Source organism: Manis javanica, chromosome 1 (genome assembly GCF_040802235.1).
Source record: "Manis javanica isolate MJ-LG chromosome 1, MJ_LKY, whole genome shotgun sequence".
In the NCBI taxonomy this organism is placed as follows: domain Eukaryota; kingdom Metazoa; phylum Chordata; class Mammalia; order Pholidota; family Manidae; genus Manis; species Manis javanica.
Genome location: NC_133156.1, coordinates 176580252 through 176607509, shown reverse-complemented (window position 1 = coordinate 176607509; position 27258 = coordinate 176580252). Strand labels below are relative to the sequence as shown.

At 34.3% G+C, this 27258-nt stretch overlaps 1 long non-coding RNA gene across 2 annotated transcripts; it reads right to left on the bottom strand.

The window, feature by feature from the left end:
• Positions 1-3715: 3715 nt before the first annotated feature.
• On the bottom strand, positions 3716-27043 carry LOC108388234 (uncharacterized). 2 transcript variants are annotated; one of them, XR_012133679.1, is made up of 4 exons: positions 26835-27043; positions 21468-21542; positions 15084-15375; positions 3716-3800 (listed from the first exon to the last, which is right to left on the bottom strand). It is a non-coding gene; the product is annotated as an uncharacterized lncRNA (long non-coding RNA). The 2 variants fall into 2 exon arrangements; XR_001851041.3 differs by lacking the exon at positions 3716-3800 and having other exon boundaries at positions 11224-15375.
• Positions 27044-27258: the final 215 nt, after the last annotated feature.

Genomic DNA, 27258 nt, shown 5'->3' with positions numbered 1-27258 from the left:
GTTGTTTTCATGCAACTACTGCAGCCAATGATGTATAAACAATTAGCAGCCATAGGAAAACTATATTTTTACTAATCAATAAATATAATAATGAGAGGTGACAAATATTGAAGACTTTATAATAATTGTATATATTTTGTGAGCTTTTCCTTAATGTCTTCTTTTAAAGTTACAGAATTCCTGTGAAACATGAACATTCAGTCACCAAATTTGAATTTCATAAGGTGCATGAGGGTTTGACAGGGAAAGTTTTTCTAAGAACCTCCTTATCCTTTTCAAGCCTGTATTTAGTGATAGGTATCTATAAATTGTTTTCTCAAGAATTCCACTATTGGAATTTTTTTTTTTCTGGGAAAACTGAGTTTGCCACTTGTTTACAATAGAACAAATAACTAAACTACATACATGAAGAGTATATTAAGTTATACCGGAATGAACATGTTATGTAAGGTAAGTTTTGCTTTTATTTTTCACAAGTATTTTTCCTCATTGTTCCTGGGTCAACTCACCTCTTTTGATTTACCACTGCTGATCCAGTCTTCAAAGAGACATGTTATGATATAAAGCTTTCATGTCTCTGGAGCTCCCGTTTTGTTCTACCATTTTCCTGGTACAATTACTGAAGCCTTTCTACCTTACTCAGTCCCTGGATTCTCTAACAGGACATGTCCTAAATAATGCCAATGCAAAGGAAATGCTGTAGCTGCCATGAGAGTAGGTGACCAAGGGCCTGGCGAGTCAAGGAAGGGAAGTAATCTACAAGTAGTAATATCAAGGCAAGAGGTGAAAGATGAGCCAGGTCAAAGGGAAGGAGGAAGAGCAGAGACTGTGTTTCCATATAAGAATGAAGAATTTGTATAAAGGGTCTTTCCAACGTTTAGAGAACTGATATAAGTATGTATATATTTATTTTCATCAAATGTTTGAGATTCACATAAAATACTCCAGTGAGAGTCCAAGTAGGAAATTTTGAGTTTGAGGTCAGAATCTGACAGTATTAGAGTGTATAATCATATGAATAAATGCAGTTAAATATGGAAACAAGTAGGATCCAAAATGTACCAGCACATCTGACCACTTCACAGCTTATGTGCTTTTTCAATAAGAAAAAGATTTAAAATATTTAGTCTTCACAGGCTAGACTTAAAAAAAAAAGAGACTGATTCACCAAAAATATTATCCAATCAAGATTATCTACTTTATTAAAACTAAATTGATGAAAAATCTGGCACTGCTTTTTACTTCTAAAATATTAATACCTAAACCTATGAGAAAAAATGCCACACACATACTTATTTCTAATCTGTCACTCCTACCATTGTTTAGAGGTTTTCATTTCCAGAAAGAGTCTACATATATTATCTTATTTCACCTTAGAAAAACCCCTGAGGAAAAGTATTCTTATCAATCTCATGCTGGAGATGAGGAAAATAAAGTTCAGAGAAGTGAAGAAGTATCTTGTTCAGCATGTCAGTGGCCCACAGAGACTAGAATAAATTCAGTTCATTCAATACAGAACAAGACTGAGCATCTACTATTTGCCAGAGGAGCTGGAAATTTCTGATGGTTACCATCAGGATAGAAAAGCATCCATTGATCTCTTTCCAGGTATGGTAGCTTCCTTTAGGTCAGGATTGGGAAGGGTATGATCAGCTGCACCCAAAGTGGCATCAGTGAGGAGGGCATGGGCTCCCAGGCATCAGACCCAACACTCCTGCCCATCCACTGTCACCTGTGCACCTGGAGGCCACATCTTGGATTCAGATCCCAATAGCCACTAAAGTCTCCCTCCTGACTCACTGCCATTGACACCAGGCTTTAGCACATAACATTGGGGATTGTTAATTCTGAGCAGGCTAATCTCCCAGAAATGTACTTTTCAAAGCCTCATCCCCAGAGCTACTAATCCAGGAGTCTGAAGTATAGTCCAACCATCTGCTACTTTAGCCAACTTCATAGAAGCACTGATACAAGTGTTCCACAGAAACTATACTTTGAGAAATGCTGTCCTGGAACCATCACTTCTCTGCTTTAGAGAAGCTAAGCACCCGTAGTTGAAAATAAATTGGCTGCTAGAATAGAAAACTGGGGTAAGAATCTTATGATGGCCTGTCGTCAGCCTAATAAATAAATACATCTGTGTGTTTAAGTAAAATATGTCAGCATAATAAATGGATATTCTCCATGTTCTCAGTCCTTCATGCCTGAAGTCATTCGCAGTGTTGTTTCTGCATTAGCTATCCTAATAATGTCAGTCTAATCATCTGGCAGCAGTTATCACAGCAGACAACTTTTTTCTGACACTTGTCCTAGATTGTCACCCATTAAAAAAATAATAAAATTAAATAGAAATATAACAACCTGGTCAGCTTATATAGCAATCTTCCAACAAGACCACTTTCTTCTCAACAAGAGAAGAGTTTGTCTCTGAGTTTATCTTTCTAATTTTCACTGGACATATTACATTAAAACTTTAAGAAGAGTTAACAAATGGTACCACAAACCTGAAATTTTGATGATACAAGCCTGCCCGTGCATTTCATCACAGTGTTACTTTTCTAAGCTTGTGGCTTATATATTTAAGAGATAAAATTTAACCTCAATCAGTAAATTATAGAAAATTTTCTCTTATTTATGACAATATGAAAGGGCAGTGATTTATCAAGAAGTATTTAGTATACATTGTATAATCCAGGAAAGAAACCTATATGCTATTAAATCTTTTTGTATATGCGGGTGGCACAAATTTTGATGACACATTTAAAAGCTAATGCTTAGATATGAATTTATAAGTTTAAAATCCATATCTTAAAAAAATCCAATGAAGTATACAATAGATTATAAGAAAACAGGTAAAAATGAAATAGTCCCATTCAATTTTATTATGTTACCAGTCCTTTCAAGGTTTAATAGCTTTTGGTTGAGTACAGCATATTTACAAAACATGCCAAATATTTATATTACTTTGTCACTATCTTTGACAGGGCCACTTAAGCATTTTTCTCCATATCCCAATTCACTTTTGCTTAGTTTTACTTTGGAAAGCAATTCAGTTGCCATAAGCCACTAAAAATGTCAGAAAATAGCAGAAATAAAAATTATGACCCAGGTTTTTTTCTCCCAAGAAGCCTTTCCATTTTTATTGTACATTTCAGTAGTTCAAACCTTTCAATTCTCAGTTAAATTCAGTGTAGTAATCATTTATGTCTAAAACCATAATTTAAGTTGAATTTAAGCTAATCATCTGCTTTTATTTCCCCTTAGTCAGGGTTAAAATAGAAAAGACAAAGGGAAGACACAAAGAAGAAACTGCATGTTGACGGGCAGTGGGATGTTTTTGAGTGCCCCCCCTGGCATTACTATTACCTGTTCTCAGTTTTCATTCATTAGTGTGCTGTTAGCAGCAAGTAGTTAAAGGGGCCAGGACAGTTTCCTTTTGTGTTAGTATAAGGGATAGATATGTTCCAAAGTTTACAGCACCCTAGAATTCACCTTAAGGAATGAACTACAATAATTGCATCCTTAATTTACATCAGAAAACGAGCTCCACCAAATCAACTAATGAAACCGCCCTACAAAGAAATAGGAAAAGCTTACATTTATCAAAGGCAGTGTACCTTTACTAAATAGTGCTGTTGAATTAACGTTCTAAGAGTTGACTTTCAGACACTGATTCGGAAACGCTCCTAGTCTTTACTTTGTTTATGGCAACTTACCAGTCTGGACTCCCCAAGAAGCAGGCTGTGAGATAGAAATAAGCCAGCAGGAGGCTTCCTAGGGAATGTTCTTGGGATCAACAACTGTGAAAGGAAGAATAGGGAAGGAAGGAAGCAAAATTAGACCATGGGAGAAATTAAGCTGCAATGCTCCCTCAATGAAACCTTCCTCAGCCAGCCCTACCCAATGAGGAGCTGTGAAGCAGGAAAAGCCCGTCAGCATTTTCCTAAATTGGATTAATGGGGCCAGGTCTTTATAAATCCTGGCTACCCAGGAAGCAGGCTTGGACTTTGAACAAAGTAACTCTCTTCAGCCCAGTTCCTGTAGGTAACTGACAGAGGAAGGTTTTCTGTTGGTGAAGCCTCCAGAAACTGGAAAAATCAGTTTTTCATTTCTGAAGGGTAATTTGAGTGAGGCATCAAAGCATGCACCATACAATCCAAGTTAAAAAGATATATATATATGGATATAAATTTATACACATACACATATATATACACAATACACAAAAACCAGTTACTGAAAGAATAATATAAATATATATTTGAGAATAAATATTTGTATTTCAAATACACCAAGTATATTCTAAATACATTTTTAATTTTTCTTATACGTTGCTTAATAGTGTATTCATTTCAACTTCTGGACCTCAATAAATTTTAGTGTCTAATTGACAAGGCCACATCTTGTCAATTTTTCATTTCCCATAATCTTCCTTGCAATTTTTATCCTTTTTCTTACAGATTAAAATTAGTATCACTTTGTGTTTTCCTCCCCAAAACTGTATTATCCTTTGATAGTGATTGTATCCATGGCACAACTCTAATGCTAATGAATAGGATGAATTTTTCAAGAGACAATCAGATCAGAGCACAGCCAGCAGGTCCCAAGGAAGAGAAGGAAATCTGGAAAAAGAATAAACTCTACCAGCACTGTCATATGCATTCCTTTACTGTTATGAGTCACTTATTCTCATTTCTACATAGAGTATCCATGAATTTTATCTATGGGGGATAATGAAGGGCAGTAGTAATAGGTATTCCCCAGCCTCCTGGTGATAATAGGCTCTTTATACATAATGATAAGAAGAAGAATCAATGTGTCTGGGAAGGTGGGACAACTGCCCAATGGAACTGCCATTATTTGATAAAGGAGGAAGAGGTTGGAGTCTTCAGGGAGAAGAGATTTCCTGAAAAAAAGATTCCCTTTTGCAATTTCACCTTTATATTTACATCCAGTCCTTTTTAAGAAACAGCAGTCTGTAGAGGATTGGGGCACTGAGCATGCCCAGCTTTCATATTCCAAATAAATCATTATTATGTTCAACATAGTACTGGAAATCCTAGTCAGAGTAAATTTGGCAATAAAAATAAATAAAAGGATCAAAATTGGAAAGGAAAGAAGTAAAATTATCTGGTCTTAGATGACATGGTCTTATATGTAAAAAACTGTAAAAACTCCACACAAAAAGCTAGAACTATTAAATATACTGTAAAACTGAAGAATACAAAATCAACATTCAAAAAAGGGTTGTGTTTCTATACCCTAAAAATGAGCAACCCAAAAAGTAAATTAAGGAAACAATCTTATATACAACAACATCAGAAAGAATAAAATACTTAGGAGTAAATTTAACCTGAGAGGTGAAAGGTTTGTACATTGAAAAATACAGAACATTGCTCAAATAATTAAAGACACAAATATATAGAAATACATCCTATGTTCATGGATAGGAAGACTCAGTATTGTTAAAATGTCAATACTACCCAAAGCAATCTACAGATTCAATGAAATTCCTATCATAATCCCAACAGCATTCTTTACAGAAATAGACATCTAAAATTCACATGGAACCACAAAGGGCCCCAAATATCCAAAAACAATCTGACCAAGAACAAAGCTGGAGGGCCTCACATTCCCTGGGCCTCAAAACACATTACAAGCCTACAGGAGTTAAGAATATGGTACTAGCTTAAAGACAGACATGCAGCTCAATAGTACAGAACAGAGAACCCAGAAATAAACCCTTGCATATATAGCCAACTGATCTTCCACAAAGGTTTCAAAACTACACAATGGAGGAAGAATAGTCTCTTTAACAAATGGTGTTAAGAAAACTGGGTATCCACATGCAAAAGAATGAAAGTGGAGCCTTATCTTACCCTACACACAAAAATCAATTCAAATTAGAGTTCAAACATAAGATCTGAAACTGTAAAAGTTGTACAAGAGTACACAGAGGGAGAGCTCCTTGATATTGGTCTTGCCAATGATTTTTTTAGATATGACACCAAATGCACAGGCAACAAAATAAAAAATAGACAAATGATACTGCACAAAGTGTAAAACTGCCATCAAAGGAAATAGTCAACAGAGATAATAGGCAATGGGATGGGAAGAAAATATTTGCAAACCATTTATCTGATATGGGGTTAATATCCAAATACATAAGAAGTACCTATGATTCAATAGTAAAAAGACAAATAATCTGACTTAAAAATAGGCAAAAGACTTGAGTAGACATTTTTAAAAGGAAGACATACAAATGGCTGAAATGTTCATGAAAAGATCCTCAACCTTTTGATCATAAGGGAAATTCAAATTAAAACCACAAGGAGATATCACCTCACCCCTGTTAGGATGGCCATTCTGGAAATCAAAATAAAAACATCCCCCCAACCCCCTCCAAAAAAAGAAAAGAATGAGTATTGGTGGGAATGTGGAGGTAGTGGAACTCTTGGGCACTGCTGGTGGGAGGATAAAATGATTCAGACACTATGGAAAAAATATGGAAGTATTTCAAAAAATTAAAAGTAGATCTTATGATTCCGCAACTCCACTTCTGGGTATTTATCCAAAAGAATTGAATTCAGGATCTCGAAGATATATCCCTAGTCCCATGTTCATAATAGCATTATTCATAATAATCAAGAGGTGGAAACAAGCTAACTGTCCGTCAATGGATGAATGAATAAAGAATGTGTGATGATGATATGATAGTGTATGAAAAGTATGATTTAAAAAGAATAAAAGAACATTATTTGGTCATAAAAAAGAAGGAAATGCTACCATGTACTACAACATGGGTGAACCTTGAGGACACTATGTTCAGTGAAATAAGCCAGCTGCAGAAGGCCAAACATTACATGATTCCACTTATGAATTATCTAAAGTCGTCAAACCCGTGGAAGCAGAAAGTAAAATGGTGTTTACCAAGGGCTGGGGAAGGAGAAAATGAGGAGTTGTTCAATGGGTATAAAGTTTCAATCATGCAGCTAAAAATTTTCTAGAGATCTGTACAACACTGTGCTTAGAGTGTAAAATGCTGTACTGTATGCTTAAAAATTGTTAAATGGGTAGATCTCTTTTTTTTAAACCACAGAAATGGTTTAAACCCAGAAATGAATATGATGGGCTATTATTCCCATGACTGTTGTGTTTTATGGGATAGTTGACCTGAAAAGGGAGAGATTATCTGAGTGGAATGATCTAATCACAGGAGACCTTAAACACAGAAGGCTGTCTCTGGAGGAGAGCAGAGGTCAAAGATTTAGCCCTTTCCATTTGTGTGAAGGAAAAATGCCTGGAAATTTTAGTAAGCTACAAAAAGTTATGAATGCTATTTGTAAATACAAGACACTGTGGGAAACTGCGACTTTTTTTCTTGTAAGTGCAAAAGTGTGTAGAACTGGTGGAAGAGAGATAATAGATGATGGTATTTTTTTTCCTAGTATGCTTAGTTGTTGCCTAGAAAGGCCTTGATAATTCAATGTTCAAAAAAATTACATGTCGAATGGCTGTTTGCCACCCATCTGTTGTAATAAAATAAAAGAAAAAGAATGTTCTCCCTCTGAAAGCAATTATATTCATGCTAATTAAGCATTATTAACTCATTTATATTTTGAAGCACATGAAAATTTTAGATACCAATTCATATGGAAACATATTAAAATTTCCAAGCTACTGAAATTATGTCAAGTTTAAATTCCAAAACATATATTTTTAATAGGACTTAGGAAGACCATCCTATGAGCTTCCAAACTGAATAAAGTACCTGAAATCAAATTTGATATAAAGTTATATTGAATAATAAATCAAATTCTGTATCATTTCAAATTCCAATTAATGAGAATAACGTATAATATCAATGTTGGAATCTTTGTTAAATAAGCGTTCTCTTTAAAGTAGTAAATTTTAAATATTTCAATTGAATTCAAAATCATAACTATGTTTGAAAAGTACTTCTCAACTTCAATATATATATTCTCCCACATCTATATTGAAACTTATTAAAATAATTAAATAGTTTCTTTGATTTTAGAAAAAAATGGCAGATTCAATTAATAAAGTGAAAATTCAAGCAGCAGGTAGAGAGATTTCTGCTCTAACAAATAAAGATTATTCAATGAAATCAAACTGTGCTTTTGTAGAACTTCTGCTTTACAAAAATATAAAGATCTTAGCTGGAAGTTTTTATTATGCTATTATCAAATCATACTGCCAATTTTCCCTTTGTATATGTTTTTTCCTTTCAGTGTACATTTTTATAGAGTTCAATATTTATAAGTAAACTGGTTTTGCCTGTTTTGAAAATACCATTTCTATCATCTCCTAAAATAAAGAAAAATGTATTGATTAAAGATAAAGCTTATCAAGTAAAACTCAAAATATACATGATCAATAATAAGAATTAATTTTTCTGAGAACAGTCTTCTGAGAGTTTAATACTCCAAATAGGTTCAAAAACAACCAAAACAGTTTGAATTGTTGTTTTATAAAAAGCCCACACATTAAATTCAAGAGAAAAGACAGAACTATGAGTATCTAAATTAACACAATGCTTCCCAGTTTTAAATTATATCTAGTTAGTTATCCCTGAAATAACATCTCTAAATAGTCTATTAAAAAGGTGAGTGCATTCTAATTCACAATCACAATACAGGTAGGTATGGGGGGGTAGTACAGCACAGAGAATACAATTAATGACTCTGTAACATCTTACTATGCTGATAGACAGTGACTGCAATGGAGGGGATGAGGGCTTGATAATATGGGTGAATGTTGAACCACTGCATTGTGTATGGAAACCATCATAAGATTACATATCAATGATACTTTAATTAAAAAAGGTAAATGCACAACATAAATTTTCATTCATCAAATTTTATTGAAAACATACAGTATGGTGGACACAATAGGCCAATTCTCCTCTGAGAACACACTGCTGGCCTTCCAGAGAAAGAGAACCACAAAACAGTATGAAACATGATGAGAAAAGAGTAGGACGTAGTGTGGTAAAGTACCAGATTTGGAGTTAAAGGCAAGTTAAAAAGACACGGACACCTATAAAATATGAAAAAAGAGTACAGGAGTCAGGAACAAACTGGGTGAAGAAAATACATTTAAGTAAAGGAGAAACAGCTTGTATTTAATACATAATTTTAGAAAGGAAGGGAGGGAGGAGTGAAAAGATAGAGAAAGGAAAGGAAAGAGAAAACAAGGGAATTGTTAGAGGATTGTGTGTAATCTCTATGTACCAAGAGAAATCTGAGCTGATGATGATGTAGGCAGGGCCAGCATATGAACAGGTGAGCTAGGCATTTGCACCTGACTCCCTACTCAGAAAGGCTCCACATTGATTTAACGTCCTGCTGTCAATACCTTGAAATGTTTAATAATTTTATTTTGAAATTAAGCTTTTTAAGTCAAGTCCACTGGGACAATGGAACATTCGTGTGAACAGAAAAGATATGTGCAACATACATGCTTGTTGTAGTTTGCTCCCTGCCCCCATTTTCATGCATCATTCGTGATGACGCATGAGTACATACACAATTAAACTATATCAATAATGTTTGAAGTTCAGCAAGAGTCAAGCAGGTGCAAGTTAAGACTGTTACATCGCCCAGTCGGTAAACTGTCATGGTGACAGGGCTAAGAAGACATGCTTTCTGTCTGACCCAGAACCAGATGAAGGCAATGGCATTCTAAGGAACAAGAATAACAATACTCTATTCTACTCTTTCTTTCTTACATTACTGCCCTCTATTACCCAACCACTTATGCTGAAAATGACAGAGAAGCAAAAGGAAAGTCAGTGAAACTACAGTTCCTTCTTTCAGTCCTTCCTTACCCAGTAGTAAGCCAAACGTAGACAGTGTTGGTAGGATGTGTTATCAAAAATGAAATTAACACTATTAACCTTTGTGCAATAGTTGTGCCATTTTGTAAGGAAAAAATGCATATACATGTTCAAGCTACGAAACACAAATTGTGTAAATTGGTGATCCTGCATATGCATTGAAAGTACTTGGATATTTGAATTCAAAATTGGCATTGCACAGTATAAACATGAATGCCCATTAAAATTATGCACTAGGTCAATTGATAGAGAAGGAATGAGTATCTGTCCATTGAGCTAGAGGGAAGGAATCATTATGTAGCCAAAATACAGCAAGTATCTTGAATAGTATACGAAAAAAAAATATATATATATACAAAAATAGTAAATGTCTAAGTAGAGAACTGACACTTAAAATTGATATTTTAAAGTATATAATAAATAATATTTTCTAAAATGATAGAAGACTTTGAAAAAGAGACAAAGTAATTTTCCTCCAGCCCATATGTTCCTTTCATTCCTCTCAGAGGAAAAACAAACAACAGACAAACTTTAAACTTCCCTGATAATGCCTAATCAATCTTTCAAAGAGATGAGAAAATACATTTAAATTCTATTTTCTCTTAATTTTTTTCCCACCAAATAACGTAAGGAAAGAAGTCAAATAGGGGGCAAGCTATGTAAAAAGCATTTAGAAGGCACTAAATAAATGAGATTTTAAAGAATTTCATCTACTTAATATACTTTCATTTTTTATGAAATGAAGAAACAGATACCATTCACTTCACCTGCTTTATATCATCAACAAGGGGCATCAGCTGAATTCCTGGAAGTCAACCGATTTCCATATGATGACTAAAAGAGTCACAGATGGTGGAGCATGCCCTTCAAAGCTGACTTACTGATCCTATTTAGTAAACTGGAAACACAAAGGAATCATGTAGAAGAGTACAAGGATAGCACAGGAAAACAGAACACATTAGAGAGGTGATTATAGCCATCTGAACACTGAGACAAAATATGTATACAATAGACATAGAGCCTATGTAACTATTCTTGGTTAAAGCCAAGCTCTAGTAAATATGTAATTACTATTAATGTAGCCAGACCAAGACTAAGATCTTGCTTTTCATTTCAAACTTCCAATATGTGTTGCTAATCCTTGGACAACAATTTTTAATTTCCTTTATATTGTTTCAGAAGAACAAGGCTCACACATCTAAACTAAAATTAAGACTAAAGTAAAGGAATTACCTAGCAGGGAAAAACTGGGAAGACAAGTCTGTTGATAAAACTCTCTTCATAATGCAACTTAGATGCAAATCTTTTGAATATGGGTCTGATGTCAGATAGTCCAGCATATATTTAGTCATTTCATACCTCCTATGCTATTCTCTCTGTTTCTAATCATGTAATGAAAAGGTTTTCTTCTTTTAAATGAAGTATAGTCAAATTTCTCAAAACTTCCATTAGTAGTATTAGGGAGGAAAAGCAGAGTTCTTTTTTTTTAAATAAACTATAGACCTGTGACTGGTACCATTAAAATCACACACAGCTTTATTTCTCTGGTCCAGGTTTAAGGTCAATGCTGCTAGTCTAATTTTAATGACTAAATCATATTTATTTCCACTCAATAATACACTCAGTTCCAAATGACTTGTAGAACTACAAAATTTGAAATTAACATGCTTTAATCACTTGAATAAGATATAAAGCCCATTAAAGCAATTTATAGCTATTACTACTACAATATTTTTTCACCAGCTCTATCTCCACTTCAACAAATCATGACTTCATAAATTAGAAAACAGGTAAGTGAACCCCAATCTTCATGTACTTAATAATCCATTAAATTATTTTAGATTTTATATTTCACCTCCCTTCCAAACTTTTAAATAAATAATTATTCAAAAATCCAGTACAAAGTGTGTCTGTCTCTAGGAAATGCCCTACAATAATACATTACTTCAACACATAATTAGAGCAATGGTGATGAACGATTTATTAGCATGTCAGTGGATGACCAGAGAAATGATCATCAGTTATAAATATAATACACTGAATTGCTTCAAAATAAAATGGTTAACAAATTCAAGAAAATAGATGATGAGACTGATCATTTAAAGAACTAGAATTAATTTTGAAAAAAAGAATTTAACTGAAACTCTATAGAGAGCAAAAATACAGTACTGAGTTTAAGAACTCAATATATGTATTTATCAGCAGATTGGACATTACTGAGAAAAGTTTCAGTGAACTAAGAAATAATACTAGAATACATCCAAACTAAAGCATGAGAAAAATACAGATGAAAACAGAGTAAATCAAAAAGGGTATGTGATCTATATATGTCATATATGTTACTTCTACATATAAAACTACATGTCACTTTTCCATGTAAAATTATATACATTTCACTTTTATCTAAAAAATTATATATTATGTAAAACTGAAGTCTCAGAAGGAGGAGAAAATTGAACAGAGACATATTTGGACAGAAAAAGGCTAAGATTTTCTTGAAATTAATGAAATACATCAAATATGATAAGCCCCAAGTAGGAAAAATAAATTTTAAAAAATTACAACAAGGCACATGACAGAAAAACTACTAATAACCATAGATAAAGACAATCTCAATGTAGCTATAGAAAAAGGACACATTGTCTTCAATCATGCAACAGTAAGAATGACAACTCACTTTTAAAATGAATGAAAATCAATGAATCACTGCAGTAAAAATCAAATATATAATAACCAAATATTTGTTACAGAAAAATAAATATGCTGACCTGTATCAACACTAACTAAAGATAAAGAAGATATACATTACTCATATTAATAATGATACAGGCAAGATCACTGTAGATTTTAACAACACTAAAACTACTGCCAATCTCATTCAACATTGATGTAAAATATACAACCAAAGTTAGCAAACAAAAATATTATAACAAAGCATTACAAACATAACAACAAAATTAGATTTAATCCAAGAATATAAGGGTGATGTAACATTTTAAAAATCATCAACATAATTTTTCAGATTCTCAAAAAAGAAAAAATTCAGATGCTTCATAGACAATGATTAAACAGATTTTATGTAATTTAACACTCACTTATGAAAAAAACTTAGCAAACTGGAAAACAAGGAATATTACTTGAGTTGAAAGAGTTACATAATTTCAACTAAGTCTTTGTAGCAAAAATACTAAATAGTGAAAGAGTAAAGGCTTTCTCTGAAAATTGGAATGAGGCAAATTTCATATCACTACTTCTAGTTGTATTTTGAGTTTCCAGCAAAGTAGAACTGAAAGAAAAAATAAAATGTACAAAAATCAAATAGAGAAAATAGAACTGAAGAAAATCCAGAAGAATATACAGAAAACCTATGAGAGCAGAATTAGGAAGATCCCTAGATTTGAAGTCAGTATATACATTTAAAAAAAGTATTGCTGTAGAAAAACAAATAATTAGAATATTGTGGGGAACTTGGGGTTCCTATGGGCAGGATCCTCACTGAACTTAAACCACCTAATGATGTAACTGGCCTGTTGCTAGGCTACTGCTTCCATGCCTTTAGGCAATAAACTATTATTGCCCTATATAGAGACCTTGGCCCAGTGCTTTGGACGGGGGCAGAGATGCTAGTGCTTGACCTACTGCAGGGAAAACAAGCCGAGTAATAAACCCTTTCACCCCAAAGATCATTTTGCTGTCATTTTCTTTGGTCACACTGAATCCATAACGAACTTGTCAAGGCTGAAACCCATTGGCAAGACAATATGAAACTATAAGAGTATTATCATTTGAAATGGCATCGAAAATCATTACATAGTAAGGAATAAAGAGAATGAAAGATGTCAAATAAACAGAAAAGAACAAAGACCAGAAATAAACCTGCGCAGAGACTCATACTAAATTTATGACAAAGGTGGCACACAATGCAAGGGGCTTCCTAATAAATAATGCTAAGTTAATGCAGATTTCCATATGGAAAAAAAATTCTGACCCCAAACTCACAAAATACATAAAAATTAATTAAACCTTTGAATGGTAGTTTAAATATGAAAATAAAACTATCAAGTTTATTGACCATAAACAGGAGTTAATATATACATAAGCTTGAGAAGGGCCAATAATTTTTTAAACAAAGCCTCAAAAAGCACCAATTATAAATGACTAATAAATGAGGAAGAAATTTGAGAAATAGAAAATCTGCTTAAAGGTCACAGCAATAATTTTTGCAGGCAAAATTTGCAGGACAAATTGTTTTGCAATCTTTGTAGTAACAGATGTGAAAATGATGAGTTAAAGCACAGCATGTTTGCTTCACTTTAAAGTATCTCCTCCAAAAGTTATTAAATACAAGTAGAAAAACAGTAACTACAACATTACTGTTTACAGTGAAGAGTGCCAACAGAAACCACCTAACCATTTCTCAAATTTTCCTTTTTTTTTCAGTACTTCTGACACTTTTGAAGACTACTGTGTAAATTACTTTGCATAACGTGCCTCTATTTGAGTTCACTTGATGTATTCGCTTAATTAAACTGTGTTACTCATTTTTCTTAAGACCAAAGAGGGCTATTTCCTACTCAGTGAGTTGTATTAGAGGGTACCCGATGTTAATATGTCTTCTTACCTGTTATGCTAATTTGCATTATTGGATTTAGGTGGTTTCAGCTGGCTCACTTCACTTTCAAAATAAAATTTTCTAAAAATGGTAATTTGGACTTCATTCAAATAAAGATAACATTGAAAGAAATAAAGGTCAAGACAGATTGGAAGAAGGTATGTACCGTATATGTGTCTGGTAAAGGCCTTGTAGGCATGTTATATTAAAAATTGCAACAAATCAATACAAAGATAAATAGAAAATCCAACAGAAAAATAGGCAAAAATCAGATAACATCAAGTCCTGGCAAGGAAATGAAGCAAATGAAATATGCACTGTTGGTAGCAATATAAACTGGTTCAACCACGCTGCAAAATCCTTTGGCAATTTCTAAACCCTAGTGTGCTCTGGCTTTATGGCCAAACAAAACTTCTATTTCTAAACAACCAAAATGCATATTAATAATGAAGTGGAAAAATTATTTATGTGGCCTGTGTTGGTTCACAACCTCAGGAGCTCTCGGGTGAAATGTGGAACCGGATCCCGTACACAGGGCGCAGGAGAGACGGAAGAAAGAGCAGGGCCGCTCCACGCAGGTGGGCCGCAGGTGTCATAAGTGCCGACGCTTACCTCCAAGGCATGTCTTCGCAGCGCGAAGATGAGATTTCCGCACTTGTGTCAGAATCTTAAAAGTTTATACAGAGGCCTTAACGGGGTTCAGTCTCCTTCACAGGCCCCCTGGTCTCACCACCTTGCTCTCTCCAGGCTAGTCCTTGAAATGGCTTCAGTGAAAAAACTTGCAAGGCCGGGTGGAGGCAAGGCACCTCCCACTGGGCGGTGCAGCTCTCAGGTCAGCGGGCAGGCGCGTCCTCTCCACGACCTCCTCCCACCTCACCTGGGTTTGTAGTTTGTATGTGTAGCACTATGCAAACGGCAGGAACAAAATTATTGCAGATAGGCAACAGCATTATGGCTGAATCTCAAACAAAATTGCACTAAAGGATCTAGACACAAAGTCCATTTAAATAAGTAAATACAAAAACAGGCAAATTTTTTCCATGGTGGCAGAAATATGAACAGTGATTAACTGGGACAAAGAAGACGTGGTAACAAGAGAAGGGGGCTTGGTAGTTTTTATGATACTGGGAGCATTCCATTTCACTTCTTTACCTGGGTGGTAGTCTGCATCCTCCCTGAAAATTCAGAAAAACTTATAGGAAAGATATTCACAGAAATTTTATGGAAGTGTCAGTTTTAAATACCATGAATGCCCAACAAGGACATTTTTATTTTTTATGCAAACCTTTAGTGTGTGGACTTTAAAAATCATATTTGCAAAAAACACATGATCTATTAATATAAACATTTAATCACTAGGGAAATGATTATCATATATAATTCAATTGCACACTCCAAGTGGGGAGAAAAAAGACCTGGAAAGACACCTATCAAACTCAATGATTTCTTTACAACAATATACATGTATTACTTATAATTAGTGGAATATTTTAATGGGGGACAAGGCAATTGAGTTTAATTCCTTACTTAACCAGCTAAACTGAATATATGCTGTGGAAGTAAAAGAAAAAAGTGTTCATTCTGTATTTCTTAACTCCTTTTTATACCAGGGCGTGTTTTTCTCTTTCTGTTAGTTTTGTTCTTTTTGGTTTGGAGGCGGTTGTCTTGTTTTGTTTTATTTTATTTTAGTAAGAACAGAGTACATTGCTATTTCTTTCATTGTCTTGTTTCCTAAAGAAAGTAGTAAAAGAACAAGTATATTAAAAACTGCTTTCTAAGGGTTCGGTGCTCTGCTTCATTGAATTGAAGTCTTCAGGAGTTTTACTTACGTATTTATTGATTCATTCATATTTTTGTCTGTCTGCTGCAGATTTACTAGGACTGCTTGCTGATTGGGTTTACATAATAGACAAAAGATTTCTATTTTCCAAAAAGTGAGTTTGGTGACTGGCTATTGCCTTTCCTATGTGAATCCTCACAACTGTCTTATTAAACCAAATTCAGGAGTTGATTGGGATGGAGATCAAGTACTTAAATGATCCCGTAGTTACAAAGTTTTTGGCCGTTGATAGTTTTAATGGATTTTTGGCTCAAAATTATAGTTAACATTACATTTTTGTTCCTTTTCAAGTTTCAAATCAAATCCATTTTGTTTCTGAAGAGTACCAACTGCTGTTACTTTTCTTTAGCAATAACATATTTAATCCCATTTGCCCAGAGAAATATTTCTAATTTACAGATGGTTTTTATATGCATCCAGATATTCTACTTCTAACCACAGTATTTTGGTGCCTTTCCTCAGTATTGTACTTATCAGACTATTACTGCATTCTATAATTTAGTGACATATAATATTAGGTATTCTCCGAATAGAATAATCCTAATCCATTCCTCTAACAAGAACCTTTATTAGCTCACATACAGGAATTTGCCATATCTTTACTGCTATTTCCCACCTAAGAATAGTATGCAAATATCAATAGAATAAACTTTTGAAAGGAGATGCACATGTATATTACTTGGCAATGCCTTTTTTTTACTTCTAATTATCAAAAGTAAGAAGTCAGAACATGTTTTTCAATTTAAAATTTTAAAGTAGTGATCATCAATTAATTTTAAAGGGATTGGATTTAATCCATTATGCACTACTATAGAAAAAAGTTGACTTCTAGTTTAAAGTTTTAGAAAGAAATAGAAATTTTAAAAATGGATTTATGCTTAAAACTTATCAAAACATTCTTTGCTTCAGATTTTTAAATCACCAACATAATATGTCTAAATACACTTTTCTATATTGTGTACATATTACATATATAAAGAAAACAGAAACAAAGAAAAGGATTTATAGGAACCCTCACATAAAAATAAACTTCAGAATCAATTAAAGGCAGATAAGAAGCATTGAACAATGTGTAGTTAAAGAAACTGTGATTTAAAAAAGAAAAACTTATAGAAAACAAAAATGATAGCACCAAACAGAAAGAACCTAAATTTGAAAATTTTTCACTTCAAGTGGAATATAGCTGTCTTAATTCTAGGTCACTTAACTACCCACCTTTACTATTGTGGTTTTAGAATATAGTTATCCATGTACATTGAGAAGCACATCAGACAATTTTATGATTATTGTTCTTAACTGTCAAGCATAAATTAAAAACACATGAGAAGAGAAGTCTTATATTTACCCACGTATTTACCCTTTCTATTACTCATTCTTCATTCTTCATGTTCAAGTTCCACTCTGTTATCATATCCTTCTGAAGAAAGTTTAGCTAATCATATAAAGCAGATCTGCCAATGATAAAATCTTCTCATTTTCCTGTACATGAACATGTCTTTCATTTCACCTTCGTTTCTCAAGAATATTTTGCTAAACATAATATTCTGAGTTGAAAATTCTTTTATTTCAGCACTTGAAAAATGTTATCAATTCATTTTGGACCCCATAGTGCCTGAAGAGAAACCAGTTGTCATTTGAATTGTTTCAGATTTTCTGATAGGTAATGAATCATTTCCCTCTGGCTTCTTTGAAGATTCTTTTCTTTGTATTAGTTGTCAGAAGTTTGATAATGTTGTACTGGACATGAAATTGGTAGGGTTTATCTCTGAGGGTTTGCTCAGACTTTTGCTCTGTGTATTTAGGATTTTTTGATACACTGAATAAGTTTTTGCTTATTTTTAAAAAATACATATTCAGCCCCACCTTTTTCTGCTCCTTTTGGAACTGATGACACAAACGTAAGGGCTTTTGTTATTGTTCCACACATTCCTTCCTAAGTCCTGTGCACATTTTCTGTTTTCTCTCTGTTGTTCAAATAAGTTACTTTGTATTGATCTATCTCAAGTTCACTGATTTCTTCCTCTGGCATCTCTATTCTGCTAGTGAGTCCATTCTGTGAAATTTTTATCTTGCTATTACATTCTTTCAGTTTTAAAATTTGATCTGGTACTTCTTTATATAGCCTATTTCCTTACCAAGATTTTCTTTTTTTTATTTGTTTTAAAAGTGTTTGTAATTTCTTGTTAGATCATTTTTATTATAGCTGCTTTAAAACTTTTGTCTGTTTATTCCAACACATATGTTATCTCAGTGTTCTATCTGTTAATTATCTTTTCTCATTCATCCTGAGATTTTCCTGGTTTTTGGTCTGACAAATAATTTGCACCTCCATTTTAGTGCTTTGACAATTATATTTTGAAACTTTGATTCCTATTTAAATCTTTTACGTTAGAATGGAGTCGACCTATTTAGGATAAAACTGCATTTCCTGGACAGTTTTTGTAGGTTGCGGTTCAACTGTCAATTTATTTGTACAAATTTTCTTAGTACTCATCCAGTCCACCCTGCTTGTATGCTACCCAGAGGACAGGGCTCCACCCACACACAGTGTCTGAAGCAGGGAGTAGGTAATGGGGTAGGGGTAGGGGTGAATCTCTGCTCTTGTTTGTGCAGTGCAGGGTGGTAGTTAGGGATTCACAGTGCAAGCTCCATGGTTACTGTGACATGAGAAGTGGGAGGGGCGCCGTTTCATTATTACATTTCAGAGACAAAAGACAGGGCTCCACTCATAGATTTCCAAGGAAATCTATGACACCTCCCTATTGCAGAGAGAAGATGAAAGACAGAATTCTGTTCACCATGCTTGCAGCCAAAGTGTTTGGTGGGGAGGTGGCTAGATGAGGTCATTATCTTTGAATTATTAACAGGACTCATCATGATCTAGTCCACTGGTGCACTGAAGAATAAGTAGAATGTATCTGTTGGTGCCTGTGTATGTTTGAGAGAGAGGCAAAGAGATATAGGGGAATTCCACATGAACTATATCTGAGTTGAAGAGACCAGCAGATCATGCAAGATACATGTCATGATAACTAGCTTTTATGAGCTAAGACCACTGACCCCAAGCTATGTCTTCTAACCCTAAGACTAAAATATAGATTACTTTCTTTAAAAGAACCAACACTAAATGGCGAGTGACACAATTTTTCTTTTTTTATTTTAACATGTTTTACTCTACAAGAAGTAATGATATGATAACTGCTTTTTCTCTATCACTCTTGTCCCCTTGCTTACTCATGCAGATACCTTACAGACACCTGAATGGATGCCCTAACAGGCATACATTTATTAGTCATACATGGACTGTTTTGAAGAACATAGATGCCAAGCTAGCATTATCTTCCATTTTATAGGCTGCTCAGTGGGAAATAGACCATCAGTGGGGGAAGGGTGAGAGAAGAGACTTTGGACTGACAGTCTTTGTGGTAAATCCTGAATATGAAGAATCATATTAGTTACCACACAAATACTCAAATTTTTTTAATTACTCCCTCAGTCAAAGAGATATTATATTAAAATAATGAGTCTTCAATTTTCTTTTTATTTAGGTAAAAAAAAAGAGAAAAACAATAATCCTTGTGAAGGCAGTGGAAAGAAAAAGGGCTCTGATGTACCTTAATATTTTAGAATATCTAATTAAGATAAAAACACCAGGAATAAACAGACAGAAAATATGATTTTTAGTCTCTGCTTATTTTAGTTTAAATAAATATACATTATAATTAATTTATTCACAGACTACATTTATTTTTAAAATTCTTGTATCCCTGGCACTGTATAGGACACACAAGTGGTGTAATGGAATACAACAGCATTTACCTAAGGAGTAGAAGCATGACTATTCACTGAAGGTGCCAGCAGAATGATTAACCCCTTGAAACATGCTATCTTCTCTTCTTATCAACTACTCTGGATATGGTGATTATTAGCCTTTCCATAAGGACCTCCATTAAATTTTTAAATATCTGAAGATTATAAATAGCACTGCAACAATAGTTATTATAATTATGTCCTAGATTATATTGATATGTACTATAATAAAGCTATTATTTATTATAACAAAATGTTTATATGATAAAATACAATAATATAAAATAAAATATTATAAAAGGTTATTATAAACCTATTATAACCTATTATAAGCCTATAACCTAATAAACCCATTATAATAAAATACTTGAACTGGATTATAATGAAATAAATGTATATTGTATGTTTATTAGGAGCATTAAAATATTATTGTTATTTCAATTTTGTGGACTTAAAACTAAAGGATATGAGTTAAAATACTCAAGCCTCTTCCTAATCTGGAAAAAATAACTGGCATATCTCTTCTAGAGTTTTATCTTATTAACTAGCCTGAGCACCTACTCAATTGCCAAGGCAGAAGCCTGGGAAAAATTCTTGTTCTTTAAATGTGTTGGTTTTGAAATTTGTGCTTCTCCATGGAAGATAATTAGTTAGATATCTGCTTACCTTCTACCTTCAGAGCCAGGAAAATGCAATGGTTAAGAGCACAGGCTGTAAGCCCCACCACCCGATGCCATAGCCCACGTTCTCTGCTTCCAGCTGTCTCACCTTAGACCAGTCACATCATCTCTCTGGAATTCACCTTCACCATCCATAAGTAGCAGATGAAAGTAGCTGTGTCTACCTCACTGAGGATTAAATTACTTAAGACATAGAAATTGCCTTGTATATGGTACCCAACAGCTACTAGTATCTGCCCTCTTGTGCTTCTATTTTCTTTATTTCCATACTTCTACTAATTTCACCCTATTTTCTATTGATAAGTAGTTATTCAATGCTTAACCTTCTTTGTAAGATAATGGCATATTGTATTTTCAGCAATAGTTGGTTTCTTCCATCATACTCAGACATATGTGCTGTGTGCCATTTTGAACTGAACATTCCTTCTAAAGAGTTTTATAATTTCTTGGATTTCTCCTTTCATATGTTCAAATTACTTTGTGTATCACTCTTTTTCCTTAAATTTGCCACTCTAAGATGTCAGGAACTATGTTTGTCCTCTTCTCCTGCCCCAATATCTAAAAAAGAACCTGCTACTGAGGAGGCACTCTGTGAAAGAGTGAGCTAAATGAATACATGAATTAACATATTGAAAAAGAAAGGTTTGTGAAGATAAATATACAGACCTTATCCTCAACCAGCAAAACAGTCTCTCAGGGATTGACAGTACACCACAGTCATCCTGTGTGGCTGGTAAACACCTGTAAATGGAAAAACGAAAAGAGACAAACATTTAGGAATGCCAGGGTAGTTCATTTACATCCATCACTTTAATCTCACCCAACTGACTTATAAGTTCCTTTATCTTACTTTTCTCATATCAGGCCTTTAAGGCTCAAAAGGGGTTGTGATGCATAGGTGACAGTGACACACAGGGATGGGTTGAAGCCCATATGCCAATCAGCCCTTGTATAACCAGCTCATGCTGCCACCCACCACGCTGCAGGGCTAACCAGAAAGTGAGACATCATATGCACCAGGTTAGGACTGTATATTCAGCTTTCTCCAGTGGGTCCTCTGTTGGAAATGGTGCAAAAATTAGGCAAATTGTCAATAATCAAGACACAGACATTTGAAACCCATTTCTATGGGATATATTGTTTCATTTCTGGATTGGTTGAGACAGACCGTAAATTGGCTTCCTGATTGCAGGTTGCTGTGAGTTGTGAGGCAGACTTCTGTTCCCACATGTTATCTGGCCATTCCTCATCGTGTATCCAGCCTCTCATTATGCATATCAGAAAAAGCAGATGATGGGTAAGAGTGATCAGAACATAGCACTAGACTTTTTAACTAATACAAAAAATGGAGTGAAGGATGTTAACCATCCCTGGGACCACCTAACATGGTATATTGGTATGACAATCAAAGAGTTTGGCAAAGGTTTGGCTCTATATTGTAAACTAAATTGATGAATGTCCCAAAAGATTAACCAAAAGGTGACTCACATTACTGAAAATCACAGAACTTAGAAAAGTGGACTATCATGAGGAAAGCAGGTCCAATACCTCTATTAAACAAGAAAAACTGTAGCCTTGATGAATTGCCACCCACATATTGGGGTTTTGGTAAGTAGAGTATGAAAAATCTATTATCATAATAAGTAGGTTCAGAAGAATAAGAAGGTGGCTATAACCCAGTGATGGTAGGTGAAATGAGGTGGGACAATTAGGGGCAGCAAAGGGGATCAGCAATTAGAGATGAATATAGCAATCCAGGGTGTCCGTGCTGTGCATGACAGGAGGTGACTTCTGATCAGTGACAGAGAGAGTAGTTTGCATTAATCCCAATGAATGAGAGGCAGCAACTGCTGGAATACTTGGCCTGCCAACTGGAAGAGCCCAGCCTACAGGCTGAAAAATCAGTGCTTAGCTTTGGCAGCTCTGACATGGAGGAGATAGGGTAATAATTCTGTGCTTGAAGATCCAATCTAATAACTTCAGGAGCACCAGTTGCCAATAATGATGTTTCCTCCTGTGGCCATAGCCCCATTTTGACATATCACAGTGGCGGCAGTTTCCCTGCCTGAAATGGTAGCATCTCCTTGGCTCTATGCTTGTGCAGAGATCTCAGAGGATTTCAGGATTTCCACAGTTTCTGTCAACTCCTGTAGTAACATCAACTCCCATGTCATCTTAGTGTCACTTTCTCAAAATTGGCCCATCAAGACAAGTCTGGTTGTCAGAAGGCTTCTTCAAGACCTATTAGGACATGTATTCAGAGTCCCCTGGACATGCAGTGTGCAATCAACCTTGGTCCTGTGGCCAGGATTTCTGGACTCCAATGTAGGCTAGTGTTTATGAGTCTATGAGGAAAATGAGTAAGAATATGTTAAATTATCATTAACCATATAATCTAGAGAGATTGAGGTAGTCATAGCTGTCAGAAATAGTGATAGTTTTGGGTACTGAATATTTAAAAATGTTAGAACTCAATTTGATGCTTCTAATATTTGAAGAATAACTATGTGAGAAGCACAAAGCTAGCCATTGAAGACACAATGTTGAAAAAAGAAATACAACTTATTCTTCCCTCCTAGAACTAAAATACCGTACAGTGTGCCATTATATTTCTTAATATAAGAACAATTCAGATTATATAAGAACTAAAAAGTAAAAAATAAGTTTAAAAGCATGAAAACATAGTACAGCTATACAAAATGTACATACTTTCATTTAATTCTATAAACTTTTTCGAAAAAGTCACCTATAATAGAGTATTATTTGTGTGTGTGTGTGTACTCAATATTATGGACAATTTAAAATATCTATATAAAATGGACATACATAATTTTAAATGCTTCCATTATTACAAAGAATATAAATTCTATAAACATTAAAATTAACAGGCTGGAAAATTATAAGCAAATTGAGTTTAGGTAAGGAAGAAAAAATTTATAAACAGAAAAGCAGAAGTTAATTTTAAAACAAAAATAAAAGCATAAAAAAACAAAGACTGAGCATTATAGCAAAAGACTAAACAAACAGAATCTAAAATAATATAGCCAAATGTATTTGACAATGACATTGAGGGGAATACTATGAATAAACCAGAGAAATCGAAAAGTTTGAGAGAAACACTTTAATGGATTTATGCTGTTATACTTAGAACTTAATGAAATGTATATCCAAAATTAATCCAAAATTTATTTTAAAAGCTCTACAGAACAAGTTTCCCTAGGAATAAACTTTTAACTTGTTTTAAAGCAACCTTAAGTGTAGTGAGTCCACTCAGAAGATTTTATGAGTAAGTATTAAGATAATATCAAGAAACAGATACTATCTCTGGTTCTTAGTGTGTATTACTGCAGAGAGCAAAAAAGAAATGTCTCCATTTATTTTACAAGCTAGATTAACTTTGATATCAAAACCTAGCAAATACAGCATTTTTTTGAGATCACGACCTGAAAAAGTTGAATTGCTTCCTTCCCATGGCCATTTCTACATTTCTGTTATCTCAAAACTACAACCAGTCTCCCCTACTCGTTAATTCTTCAGGTCTTTGTATTGCTACATAAGATCTGGCAACACTTCAAATGTCTAAGACGGGTTGTTTATTTTTTCAAATATACTTCTGGTCAAATATGTGACATCTCTCTTATTCATTACCCTTTTTATGGAGAAAACAAATTGTACAACCTGACTTGACCACCAACTAGCCATTTGCCTTTGAGCCAATTATTATTTTTCTGCCTCCTGGTAAATAAGAAGCTATAATACACCTTCTCTATGATTCCTATTCCACGACTCAGAGCAGCCACAGTTACTAGTATGTCCATTATTTATACCACTGAAAGCTGTGGGCCTTATCTAACAGAATGGACAAGAAGAAATCAAAGAATACTTTAAAAATCAGAAAATCAAAGAATGGCAACCCTCAAATAATTCTCTGAGACTAAGGAATTTAGCAGTGTGCAAAAGGCACAACAGTATTATGCTGAAGCATAATACTCACTGAAACAGTTATGCTGAAGAATAGTAAATACACTGAAACATAGGTAAACAAGTTTGTTACATGTCTCATTCCTCCTTTCCTCTTTAATTCTAACTAGAAACTAATACTTCATAACTATGGTGAATATAAACATTGCCTATAACTGAGATTGGCTGTGTGCAGGGGAACAGCAGACAAAATTATTTCCAGGCAGTTACTGTCACGGCAGAATCTTAAGGCAGCATTCCCATAAACTCCGTAACTCTAAGTGAGGGTTTTGTGCATAATGTGGAACTTGAGGAAAATAAGAAAAACATCTTTCCCTTAAGCCTAGAAGTGATATTTTCTATGAATGCTTGATTTCCAAAGGGATTCTGAGCGCAGAATGGTCCATTTTATGGTGGTGTCTTCTGTTTGCATAGGCCCACTCTAAATTAACACGTATCAACTGAATAAGAGCAGTATACAGCAATTGTTTCCATATCTTTCCCCTGAGACTAGCACAGAAAATCAAATAAATTGTCTAGCAATCAACGAATCATAACTCGGTCTTAAATTTCTAAATTGCTTTTGGGAAATGATAAACTTTGTCTCTGAGTTTTTAATGATATGAAATTCTTCCTTAATGATGAATTCATAGATCAAATATTTTGAATTTTTTTGAAGATTTTCTAAGCTGTTGTTAATAATTTTTTAGTATTAAAATTTTTGAATGACTCAACATTGAAATCTAAATTAATTTGGCCCAGGAACTGAACAACTGATTGATGAAAGTATAGCATTATTTCCTATTGTCTTAAATTTACTGAAAAAGTTATGATTTGTTTAGGTCATTCATCATAATTAGTAGAGTGCCAATAATATAAAGCACACTAAGTTTGTATTCAGGCACATAGATGTTGTATACACATATATACAAATGAATAAAACAGGTCTAGACATTAAATATATGTGCTTGCATATAGAATGAAAAAGAATAATACCTGTTATTAAATGCTGGGTAATTGGATCAAAACCAAAAAATTAAGTGACATTTATTTTTTTCTTTTTTCAACAAAATATTTCTAAAATGCTTTATAGAATAGTCCAGGATTTATAATTACATAAAATGATATATAATAATATATCTTAATATTGTTTTGAAAATACAAAAAATTTGTATAATACAAGAGTGGAATAAATGGTAATTATTAAATCAATATAAAATATGAAAATAGTTATTAAAAATTAAGTGAAATTATATTATACAGGAAGGTATGGTACTAATATTGTTTCTACTAGAAAGGGGCTCTTTGGCTGTTCTGCATTCTAAGGTCTGACCTTAGATTTAGCATAGGCCTTAGAGCTTCCTTAGAGGATGTTATGGGAGCAAAGAATGATGTATTTGGTGCTTAGAATATGAAAAAAGATTAGCTGCCACTGTGGAGAGGGGAACCAAGGTAACGGGTTCAACAGAGGGTCCTTCTGCAATGCAAACACTCTGGGGAAGGAGGACAGTGGAGAATGGGAAGAACCGGTGTGGTCAGTGTGGCACAGTTCAGCCCTGGGTAACTCGGTTAGAGAGAGCTGGGGAGGCACAGGAAGAGGTGTGCTATCCAGGATCAGTACAAGGATGTCCAGGGCGTTTCTGATTAATAAGCAGATCTCCTGTCAGAACAAGGTACTCTCTCTGTGTTCTGGGATTACCCAAGATAGGGAGAAGGCCCAGACGGACTGAGACTGAACTATTTCCCGGACCAGGCATGTATGGTTTGAGACAGATTTAATTTAATGGAGACAAATTCAATGCAAACAACCCAGTGGTGAATTTCATGTCTGTTACACTAGGTGGATGGAATTTTGTCAGAATGTTTTCCTTTATTCATCAAGCTTTTGTACATGTGATTTAAACTACTGGTACTATAATTGCTCTCATTTACCAAGTACCTGCTTTGTGTCTGATGATATACACCTACCTGCCACTCTCATCCTTCCTGCACATCTTTACTGAGGTTCAGAGAGTGTTCCGGTTATCTATTGTCACATAACAAATTTAGTGGCTTAAAAAAAACAGTACTCACTGTATTGTCTCATTTGCACTCTGTGATTCCAGAATTCAGAGAGAGCACAGCTGGGTGGTTACAGCTCAGGTCTGCATTCGTTGTCGCTAAAGGGTAGCTAGAGCTGGAACTAGAAAATAGTAGCAGTGCAGAGGGCGGCCGGCCCCACTGTCTCCTCACGCAGTTGGTCTTAGAGTGTGCCTACGATTCTCTTAATGTCGGCTAATTTAGCCTTCCTGACAAGTCAGCAGACAATGTAGCAAATTTATGGGGGCTGCTAAAACCTTCAAGGGTGAATATTCAACCAAACAGCAAACAAACTTCCCTGCCTCTCTCTGTTGCTCCACACCATCACGAAAGCTGGCCCATTTTCAAGGGGAGGACATACAAATCCCTCTTCTTGATTTGAGGAATGCAAAATAATCTGTGGGATGTTTTTAAAGTG